Source organism: Rhinatrema bivittatum, chromosome 3, assembly GCF_901001135.1.
Source record: "Rhinatrema bivittatum chromosome 3, aRhiBiv1.1, whole genome shotgun sequence".
Taxonomy (NCBI): domain Eukaryota; kingdom Metazoa; phylum Chordata; class Amphibia; order Gymnophiona; family Rhinatrematidae; genus Rhinatrema; species Rhinatrema bivittatum.
This window is the reverse complement of record NC_042617.1, coordinates 484,460,864-484,472,412: the sequence shown is the minus strand read 5'-3', so window position 1 is coordinate 484,472,412 and position 11,549 is coordinate 484,460,864.

Here is an 11,549-nt window from a genome sequence, read left to right as displayed (position 1 = left end):
ATAAAACTCAATAAATAAATAAATAAATGTGCATGATTTCAAATATACCTACCTCCGTGTATAAATTAGTGTTATGCAAGTAAGTTTTTCTTTCACACATAAAATAAACACTGGTATGTGTATAAATTTTGTGGGGAAAGTATGTTCTTTCAATGCATTGCAGGAATTGTTCTGTTAGGAGTTAGCAGTCTGCTAGGGAGTTAGCAATCTGTTGTTATTTAGGAGAGTTGTGGGTGGATCCTTGGACCAGTGGCAGATGACCACGCCCCCGGGGGAGTATCCCGAGAGGGACCACCGGTCAGGCTCAGAGTATGGAGACAGATACACATTAGTTCTTTCATTAGACAGTATACTGAACCACTAGAGGTGGCAGTAGCGAGCTGGAATGCCCAGCTGGGCTGTAGTCCCTCAGAAGCTGGAACAGCGATCCCTGGAGGCTGAGCAGTAGAGAAACTGAAATATAGTGAGTAGGCAGGGTATGCAGGTTCATGTACCGAACCTGATGATAACACTCACACACATGAGTTGGGGTATAAGGTACTTGGTACTTTAAAGGCAAGGCTGGTGTGTGTCGGGTTGCTCCTGTGGGTGAGGTCCCGACCTCGGACTCACCTAGATAGTTCGGAGTAAGCACTAGAGGTACTAGTGGTCTGAGGGAAAAGAGTCGTTTTAGGGTCTGCAAAGGCTCGTCTGTACTAAGGAGCGCACCTAGAAAATTGTCGCTGGCTGACTGTAAGAGGGATAGGCCCTGGCCCTGGGACGCTCCAAGGGGCGCTCTAAGGGGCAGGCCCCTTAGTTCGCGCTCCTTCGTACGCGCGACGCTGGAGGGTGGCGCGGCAATTTAAAGCGGACTGAGGGAGCCCTATGATAGGCTCGGGGGCTCTCAGAGGGTGTGGTTAACTCACCACCACGTTGGGATGGCGGCTTCCTCTTTCAATTTCCTCCTCTCTTGCAGTTTTTCTTTCCTTTTTCTTCACTTTCCCCTTTACTTCACTATGTTCTATTGCGCTGCGGTTTGCCTCCCCTGCACGGCTCGCTGATCAGCAAGCGGGCTCAAGCGTAGGAAAGCAGCGGGAGCCCCGGCAGAGGGAGGGAGGGAAAGAAAGTATATCATTTAGAAGGTCCAGCAGATGATGTTCCCCTCAACATATTGCCAGAATTGCTTGCTTACTAAAGAAATTCAAGAAGTAAAAATTGGAATCTGGATAATCTATGTTGTCTGGCACCTAGATGGCACTGGACAACCACCAGAAAAGTATGTGGCATACCAGGATTTCTTTGATAAAAAAGAAGCCGATACGTTCCCTTTGTATAAATCATATGACTGCTCAATAGATTTGCAGTCAAGGGCAGAAATCCCTAATAATGGACACTTGGGAGAAATGAAATAGGAAATGAGATGAAATTTGCTATTTCATTATATTTGCAATACACTTCTACTAGGCTTAGCATACACCTCCATAAGACCACTACAAATATTGCAGAACATGGCTGCAAGAGTATTAACTGGAAAAAGGAAGAGCGATCACATTACGGAAACACTGGCTGAGTTGCACTGGCTTCCCATTGAACAAAGAATACAGTACAAGACACTATGCACCATACACAAATTAATACACAACGAAAACGCAGACTGGCTGAACACAGCCCTTCGCGTACACATCCCCAACAGAAATCTAAGATCAGCCAACAAAGCTCTTCTGACTATTCCATCAGTCAAGACAGCAAGACTAACGCAGGTAAGAGAGAGGGTATTATCCTTAGCGGGACCCATATTATGGAACTCCATGCCATTGGAATTAAGACTACAAAGAGAAAACAAAACTTTCAGAAAAAATCTTAAAACTTGGCTATTCAAACAAGCCTTTCAAAAAGAGAAGGGAGACTAGAATCCAGGGAAATGCAAGGTTTAAACCAGGTAAGTGCAAGGGACAAAACACCCACGCAAACAGAAATCACTAAGGATGTATGTTTTTGTTTTAATAAAATTCATCAGTAAAAGATAAGTTACTTATAGAATGAGTCCTTGACTCAAAACTGCTATAGATTCGACCGGGACATGATAGTGTTCACACTCATTTAACAACTAACATTGATTAAAACTATGTTACCGAAAATTATGGCACCTGTGTAAACTGATAGAGGTTACTAGCATTACTTTTGTGCCTTACTGTAAACCGTTGTGACGGTACCCACCTTAACGACGGTATAGAAAACGTTTTAAATAAATAAATAAATATTTCATTCTCAAAATTAAACAACTGAAAATTCAACAAAATTTTGTTGGTTTTCACGTTTCATTTTGAAAACAAAAACAAACAAGTGATCTATCAAGCCTACTCTTAGGATGAGGCTGAGGCTGGAGCCTGGGCTAAGCGCGAGGCTGAGGCCTTACTTAGGCATAGGCTGTGGCCCAATGTAGGAGCCACAGGCTAGTGCTGAGCACGACGCCAGGGTCTCAACTGAGACCCAGGCCCGATGCCAAGGCCTTAGACGAGATGCCAAAAAAATGTTCCCACTTATCTGCTCTGTCGGGAAACCAATGTCATTGTCCAGGCACAGGCCTGATGCAGGGCCCAGCCCTGAGCCCGGGTCCCAATGTTGGGGACTTAGCTCTTAGGTCTGGGCCCAGGTCAGATGATGGGATCCAGTCTAGAGGCCAGGTCCCAACACCAGGGCTTCAGCCTGGACTCATGCTTGATGCCAAGGTCCAGCCCAGAGGCCAGGTCCCAATGCCTGGGCCCAGGCTTGAGACTGGGGCCCTGTCTGGGGGTCATATCCTGATGCCAGAGCCTTAGCCTGGACACTCAAGCCTGACACTAGGGCCTGGACCAGAGGTCGGAGACCAGACCTTGGTGCATCATCCTCTTCTATTTCCTTCTTTAAAATGACAACATCCTCTGGGGCTGCATTGGAGTTAATTAACTCTGGTGCCCCCCTTTTCAGCATAGGTCTTCATTTTGGTGTATGGTAGTTCATTAAACAAAACAAAATTTGTGGGGGAAAATCCCTCCAATAACAAAATGAAAAACCAAACAATATTTTTACTTCTTCCTATCCCTAGAAATCCCTTTTGGGAAAATCTATTCTTTGTTAGATATGGAATTGAGGGCCCTTTGTGAATATTTAAAGGAAAACCTGCAGAAAGGATTTGACATTTGACTTCACCAGCAGGGCTGTCATCTTTTTTGTGCCAAAGAAGGATGTTTTTCTCTGACCTTGTATTGAATATTGGATCTTTAAAGCTATAACCATTAGTAATTGCTATGCCCTGCCCCTTATTAACGAGCTCTTAGAATACCTCCAGGCAACCCAAAATTTTACTAAGCGCAATTTGAGGGGAACATTTAATTTTGTCCAAATCAGGGAAGATGAGTGGAAGATGGTGTTTCAAATGCGATATAGCCATTTTGATTAAGAAATGCTTTTGCTATTTTTCAAGACTTCGTCATTGAAATATTTTGTGATGTTGGATAAAAAAGTAGTCATATATCTGAATGAAATCTTGATATTTTCTAAAGATCTGGTGGAGCATGATCAGAAAGTCTGTCAGGTATTGTACTAGCTCCAGAAACATAAATTGTACTCCAAACACAAGAAATGTGAATTTGACAAGTGATCAATATAATTTCTGAGTCAAAAAAATCTCTTCTGAAAGAATACAGATGGATGCCATTAAGATCAATGCAGTGGCCGAATGACCTAGCCCATAAAAGGTTGTGGAAATACAATGCTCCCTGTGGTTCACAAACTTTTACCACTGTTTCCACTAATGGAAAGGGACTTCTTTTAAGTGGATCCATTTGCAGCAATGGGGTTTTGATCATTTGAAGAAGGTCTGTACAATGGCCTTGATGCTAGTATACCCAGATTCACAGCAGCCGTTTATTTTGAAGGCCGAATTATCCAGGTTTATTATTGGGGTTATACTATCTCAAAGAAGGTGACCTAATGACATTCTCTCATAAGCTTACAGCTTATGCCCTCTACTCTCATAAGTTTACAGATGCAAAGAAGAATTATCTTATCTATGACAAAAAACTTCTTGCCATTAAAGCCACCTTTGAGGAATGGTGTCACATTCTGGAAGGGGCCCAGCATCAAGTTCAGGTTTTCATGGACTACAAAAACTTAGAATTCCTTAAGACTATGTGCAACATAAATTTCAGGCAAGCTTGGAGGTTTCTTTTCTTCTCTCAGTTAGTTTGCATTAACATACCGACCAAGATCCATGAACAGTAAGACAGAACTAGTATATAATTTTTGCATGCTTATACGGCTAAATTCAAATTTATGTAGCTAAGTAGTGCCTTTGCCGCTATTTAGACAGATAAATTAGAACTTATCTGGATAAATAGCACTTTTTTAGACTGATCTGGCTATCTTGCATACCAAGATAAGTCAGAAAAGTGCTAATTAGATGGAGAAATAGCTCTCTTCAGACTTCTCTGGCTAAGTGCTGCAAACTAGCTGCATAAATTGGAATTTATCCGGATAAGTGCTACTACTTTTCTGGATAAGTCCAAACTTATGTACACATATTTTATAATCTGTGCTTATCACTTGTGTGCAGGTTATAAAATACAGTAGTAATTTTTTGCACTCCCATATATATATATTGTATATAGGCGCATGCAAGCAGTTTTGAAAGTTATCCTCCCTGTGTATAAGTTAATCCACACAAGTTGGGGACAGAGAAATTTCTACAGTACCTGAATGTAATCTACTTTAGGGTGGCTGAAAGGCAGAATATAAATCTAAATTATTTTTTAAAAAGTCACTTCCTCTGAAGTGCAGGTGTAGCTTTGTCTGAGTTATTCTGTGTACCTACAACACCAAGGGGCGGATTTTAAAAGGCCCGCGTGCGTAAATCCTTCCGGATTTATGCGCGCAGGGCCCTCGTGCACCGGAGTGCCTATTTTGCATAGGCTGCCGGTGTGCGTAAGTCCCGGGGCTTTCGAAAAGGGGAGGGAGGGGGCGTGTCCGGGGGTGTTCCCGAAACGACGTGGCGTTTCGGGGGCGTGCCGTGGCGTTTCGGGGGCGGGCCCGGGGGCATGGTCGACGCCTCCAGACCAGCCCCCGGGACAGGAGAACGGAGCGGGGCTGCCGGCCGACGCGCGCAAAGTTACGCCTGCTGAAAGCAGGCGTAACTTTGCCGACAAAGGTAGGGGGGGTTTAGATAGGGCCGGGGGGGGGGGGTGGGTTAGGTAGGGGAAGGGAGGGGAAGGTGGGGGGAGGGCGAAGAAAAGTTCCCTCCGAGGCCGCTCCGAAATCGGAGCGGCCTCGGAGGGAACAGGCAGGCCGCTCTGGGCTCGGCGCGTGCAGGTTGCACAAATGTGCACCCCCTTGCGCCCGCTGACCCCGGATTTTATAAGATACGCGCGACTACGCGCGTATCTTATAAAATCAAGCGTACTTTTGTTCGCGCCTGGTGAGTGAACAAAAGTACACGATCACGCAAGTATTTAAAATCTGCCCCCAATTGCGCACAGATTTTCAAACTGATCTAATACACATAAGTTTGCTTTGAAAATTTGGGGTAAAGTCTGCATATAAAAGGTGTATCCAGATTTTATCCAAATACATACAGTTATAAAATTACCTTTTTGTTGCGCTGGAGGTGGACCCATAGCCTGGCGCAGGATTGGTACGGACTAGGGATGTGAATCGTTTTTTGACGATTTAAAAATTCGTCCAATATATTTTAAATCGTCAAAAATTGTTAGAGCCGCAATACAATAACAATTCCCCCGATTTATCGTCAAAAAATCGTAAATCGGGGGAAGGGGGAAGGGGGAGGGCGGGAAAACCGGCACACTAAAACAACCCTAAAACCCACCCCGACCCTTTAAAATAAATCCCCCACCCTCCCGAAACCCCCCAAAATGCCTTAAATTACCTGGGGTCCAGAGGAAGGGTCCCGGTGTGATCTTTTACTCTCGGACCTCCGTGCGTTGTTGAAATGGCGCCGGCGCTACCTTTGACTTGTCAGGTCAAAGGTAGCGCCGGCGCCATTTTGTTTTTTTGTCCCCTGACGTCAGGAGCGTAGGAGATCGCTCCCGGACCCCCGCTGGACCTCCAGGGACTTTTAGCCAGCTTGGGGGGGCCTCCTGACCCCCACAAGACTTGCCAAAAGTCCAGCGGGGGTCCGGAACGATCTCCTACCGCGAATCGGTTTTCCGTACGGAAAAACGATTCGACTGCCAAAAGTCCCCCGCTGGACTTTTGGCAAGTCTTGTGGGGGTCAGGAGGCCCCCCCAAGCTGGCCAAAAGTCCACGGGGGTCCGGAATGACCTCCTGCAGTTAAATCGTGTTGCCGTACGGCCGGCGCCATTTTGCGCAAAATGGCGCCGGCCGTACGGCAACACGATTCGACTGCAGGAGGTCATTCCGGACCCCCGCTGGACTTTTGGCAAGTCTTGTGGGGGTCAGGAGGCCCCCCCAAGCTGGCCAAAAGTCCCTGGGGGTCCAGCGGGTGTCCGGGAGCAATCTCCTATGCTCCTGACGTCGGGGGACAAAAAAACAAAATGGCGCCGGCGCTACCTTTGACCTGACAGGTCAAAGGTAGCGCCGGCGCCATTTCTACAACGCACGGAGGTCTGAGAGTAAAAGATCACACCGGGACCCTTCCTCTGGACCCCAGGTAATTTAAGGCATTTTGGGGGGTTTCGGGAGGGTGGGGGATTTATTTTAAAGGGTCGGGGTGGGTTTTAGGGTTGTTTTAGTGTGCCGGTTTTCCCGCCTTCCCCCTTCCCCTCCCCCCCCACTGGACCCCAGGTAATTTAAGGCATTTTGGGGGGGTTCGGGAGGGTAGGGGATTTATTTTAAAGGGTCGGGGTGGGTTTTAGGGATGTTTTAGTGTGCCAGTTTTCGATTTACACGATATTTAAAAAACCCAAACTGCGACGATCCGATTCCCTCCCCCTCCCAGCCGAAATCGATCGTTAAGACGATCGATCACATGATTCACATCTCTAGTACGGACCTCTGAGAAATCCCAGAGGGCGCCTGCTGCCAGGAGATGGAGCACACAAGGAGACAGAGGCAAGCTGGAGCTTCACCAATAATGGCCCGGGGGCTCCACGGGTTGAGCCCTTGGATTCCGGGGCTGCCTGGGCTTAAGTGGGCCTCTGGGGGTCTCTCGAAGAGATGGTGGAGAGGTGTGCCCACAAAGTGTAGAGATGCGCGGCTGACGGTGAACAGATGAGCTAGACTGGAACAGAGAGTACCGGAGACCACTAGTACAAGGCAGGAACTGAAGGTCCCCCGGGCAGGGTAGGCAGCACCTAGTGGTCTAGCTCGAGGAAGGCCTCAGACAGTGTCAAGGCAGGTGGCTTGGTGGTCTCAGGAGAAGCAAAAAGAGTGTCTGAATGGAGCGCAAGGGTCAAAGCCAAGGTATCTGTCCGAGGATGGTCAGCCAAAGCAAGGGTCAGTTCCAGGTATCAGTCTGAGCATGGTCAGGGGCAAGCAGAGGTCAGTTCCAGGTATCAGTCCAGGCGTGGTCAGGGGCAAGCAGAGGTCAGTTCCAGGTATCAGTCCAAGCGTGGTCAGAAGCAAGCAGAGGTCAGTACCAGGTATCAGTCCAGGCGTGGTCAGAGGCAAGCAGAGGTCAGTTCCAGGTATCGGTCCAAGCGTGGTCAGAAGCAAGCAGAGGTCAGTACCAGGTATCTGTCCAAGCATGGTCAGAGGCAAGCAGAGGTCAGTTCCAGGTATCGGTCCAAGCATGGTCAGAGGCAAGCAGAGGTCAGTACCAGGTATCAGTTCGAGAAGGTACAACCTGGGTTGCAGAACGTGGAACAAACTCAGGAACAAAGGAACACAGGAACAGGTGCTGGAACACAGGAGGGACCATGGGAATGCAGGAACACTGGAACAAGCACTGGAACCCAGGAACGAGGAAAGCAATTAGTTCACATGATGTTACGACCCGTTTGCCAAGGCAAGGAATGGAGGGCTGAGCCCTGCCTTTTAAGCAGGGCTCAGGTGATGTCATTGCTGGGCGCCTTGGCGCCTTTAAAGTTTGGCCATGTGCATGCGCACGTGCCTAGGGACCGATTGCAGGAAGGTGTGGTGCGGGCCTCTCCGCGCCACGAGGGACGCGGAGCACCGGAGCAGAGGGAACCAGGTCCAGAGTTGAGGAGGCCAAGGAGCTAGAAGCCCGAGGGTGCAGACAGGTAGCTATGACCACGGGAGAGACCGGTCATAGCTAGCCGGCCAGAATGTTGTGAGAGGGTTCCCATGAGTTTTCTTCAGGTCTGAACCCCTCCCATGACAGGAGATACTCCCAGCACCCTCTCCTATGATGGACATCTAAAACTTCCTTTACTTGGAGGCAAGCTTCCGGTTCTGCAGAGACCTGGGTCAGAGGTGGTGGTCATCGTGAGGGCCAAGACATGACAAGAGGCTTGAGGAGCGAGATGTGGATCGTGTTGTGAATGCCTAAGCTGGCGGGTAGGCAAAGCTGATATGTGATGGCCCCCACTTGCCGCAAAACTGGGAAAGGACCCACATATTTTGGAGCCAACCTCTGGGAAGCTAAATGAAGTCAGATATGTTTGGTGCTAAGCTATACCTTCTGACCAGGAAGGAACGTGGGGCAGTGCAGCAATGGGCATCAGCAATCTTTCTTGCCCGCTCGGTGGCTTGGCCCAGTCTCTGTGTGACTTGCTCCCAGAGGTGCTGAATTGACTGGGTTGTTGTTTGAGCTGCCGGCGATGGCACATTCAGAGGAACTGGAAGCAGCAGCGGGTTTGCCAGCCATAGACGACGTGGAATGGGGAGCTCACTGTGGCAGCTGCAACTTGGGAGTTATGCGCAAATTCTGCCCATGGGAGGAGATCAGCCCAGTTGTCCTGCTGGTTATTTATGTAGGACCGAAGAAAGGCCTTTAGGGACCGGTTTGTTCGTTTGGCCTGGCCATTCGCCTGAGGGTGATAAGCGGAGGTGATGTTAAACTTGCGGCATAAGGACCTCCAATACTTCACCGCGAGTTGTGGCCTCAGTCCGACATGATTTCTTGTGGGACTCCATGGAGGCGAAAGACGTGGGTTAAGAAGAGACACCCCAGTTCAGGAGTGGAAGGCAGGTTAGGCAGAGATATGAAATGGGCCATCTTGGAGAAACGGTCAATGCGAGCCAAATCACGGTGTTTCCCTTGGAAGGGGGTAATTCCACAATGAAGTCAGTGGCAAGGTTCGTCCATGGTTCTGTAGGCACTGGAAGAGGCTGGAGAAGACCCCACAGGTGTCGTGGGCGTCTTCTGCTGGGCGCAGATGTGACAAGTTTCTACGTAATCCTGGAGTCCTTCACCATGCTGGGCAACCAGTAATGCCTGCGGAGCATCTCCAGGGTCCGAGCCAGACCGGGGTGACCAGCAAGTCGAGAATCATGGGCCCAGCGTAGTACTCGCTCTCGGAGGCGACGAGGCACCACAGTCTTACCGGGTGGCATAGTGGTAGTAGCTGCGAGGGAGATGCATGCGGGATCAATGATGTGGGTCAGACCTTCGGGGGGGTATCCTCTGGATCTACCGAGCGTGAGAGTGCATCGGCGTGGAGATTTTTCGCCACCGGGGAATAGCGCAACTCGAAGTTGAACCACGCAAATAAGAGGGCCCAGTGGGCCTGCCGGGCATTCAGTAGCTGGGCTTCTTTAAGTTGTTCTAGATTCTTGTGGTCCATGTAGATGGTAAACTTGTGATGAGCCCCCTCAAGCCAGGGGCGCCAATCCTGGAGAGCCAGCTTCACGGCTAGGAGTTTGCAGTCCCCAGTAGTATAGTTGCGTTCTGTGGGTGAGAACTTGTGGGAGTAAAAGGAGCACGCGACTAAGGTTCCCTTCGTGGAGTACTGGCTGAAGGCCACCCCTGCGCCAATGGCAGATGCATCAACCTCTACGATGAAGGGGTGGTTTGGGTCCGTATGGCAGAGACAGGGACCAGTACAGAAGGCCTCCTTAAGGGCCTGGAATGCAGACTGGGCTTTGGGACTCCACTCCCGGAGGTTACATCCTTTCCTAGTCATGGCGGTGAGTGGAGCAGCTAACGTGGAGTAGTCTGCGATAATATGACAGTAATAGTTCGTGAATCCCAAGAACCTTTGCAGGGCCCATAGACCAACAGGCTGAGGCCAGTGAGGGAATGGGACCCCGGCGGAGGTGGAGGAGATGGTGTCCGGCGTCTGCCTGCTGGCCTGGGTCATCAAAGGTGTGTTGGAACGTAGAAAAGAAGTGAGAGCTGCTGTAGTAAAGAGTCAGAACACTCCCAAAGTAGGGAGGCCCATGCCAGGGTTTTCTCCTCCAAACGCGAAAGGATAAAAGTGATCTTTGTCACTTCGTCCGGAAACAGAGAAGGTTGTAGCGCAATCTGCATGTAACACTGGTTAATGAAGCCTCGGCCGAGATGAGAGACCCCATTGAATTGAGGAGGAGCTGGGAGGGCCAGCAGTGCCGGTCTTCATTTCTTCAGCCCCTGCCGGCCTGGTCGCCAGTGGCAGCTGGTTGCGCCGGTCTTCATTTCTTCGGCCCCCGCCAGCCTGGTCTTCGGCAGTGGCTAGCAGCAACGGTCTTCTTTTCTTCGTTCCCGCGGGCTGCGAGTAGCATGCGACACACCGCTTGAGAATTGCTGGCCTAGGTCCTGCAGCTGCCACCAGTGTCGGGAATCGGGACAAACTTTTTTCACAATTCTGAGCAGGTCCGATGGAAGCAGTAGGTGGCTGCTGAGTCGCCCCCAAACCTGTGGCACTCTAGGCGATCACTTAGTGCTTCCACCAGCCCTATTCTGCTCGTGTTGCAGGGCTCGTCACAGCAAAACAGCCACGCAGCGCCCTCAATGTGAGCAGGAGCAGAGGAGGCCACATGATCAGCTAGACCAGCCCATTGGGGGAAGCCCGATCCCCTGATAGGCAAATCTGCCCCTGGATCCCGCAACGGTCTTGCAGGTCCAGTGCTCCACTTCTGGTTCCAGTTGGCTATGCCACGGGTTCCAGGTATCTGTCCAAGTGTGATAGAAACATAGAAACATAGAAATGACGGCAGAAGAAGACCAAACGGCCCATCCAGTCTGCCCAGCGAGCTTCACACATTTTTTCTCATACTTATCTGTTTCTCTTAGCTCTTTGGTTCTATTTCCCTTCCACCCCCACCATTAATGTAGAGAGCAGTGATGGAGGTGCATCCAAGTGAAATATCAAGCTTGATTAGTTAGGGGTAGTAGGGGAAGTAACCGCCGCAATAAGCAAGCTACACCCATGCTTATTTGTTTTACCCAGACTATGTTATTCAGCCCTTATTGGTTGTTTTTCTTCTCCCCTGCTGTTGAAGCAGGGAGCTATGCTGGATATGCGTGAAGTATCAGTTTTTCTTCTCCCCTGCTGTTGAAGCAGAGAGCTATGCCGGATATGCGTGAAGTATCATTTTTTCTTCTCCCCTGCCGTTGAAGCAGAGAGCTATGCTGGATATGCGTGAAGTATCAGTTTTTCTTCTCCCCTGCCGTTGAAGCAGAGAGCTATGCTGGATATGCATGAAGTATCAGTTTTTCTTCTCCCCTGCCGTTG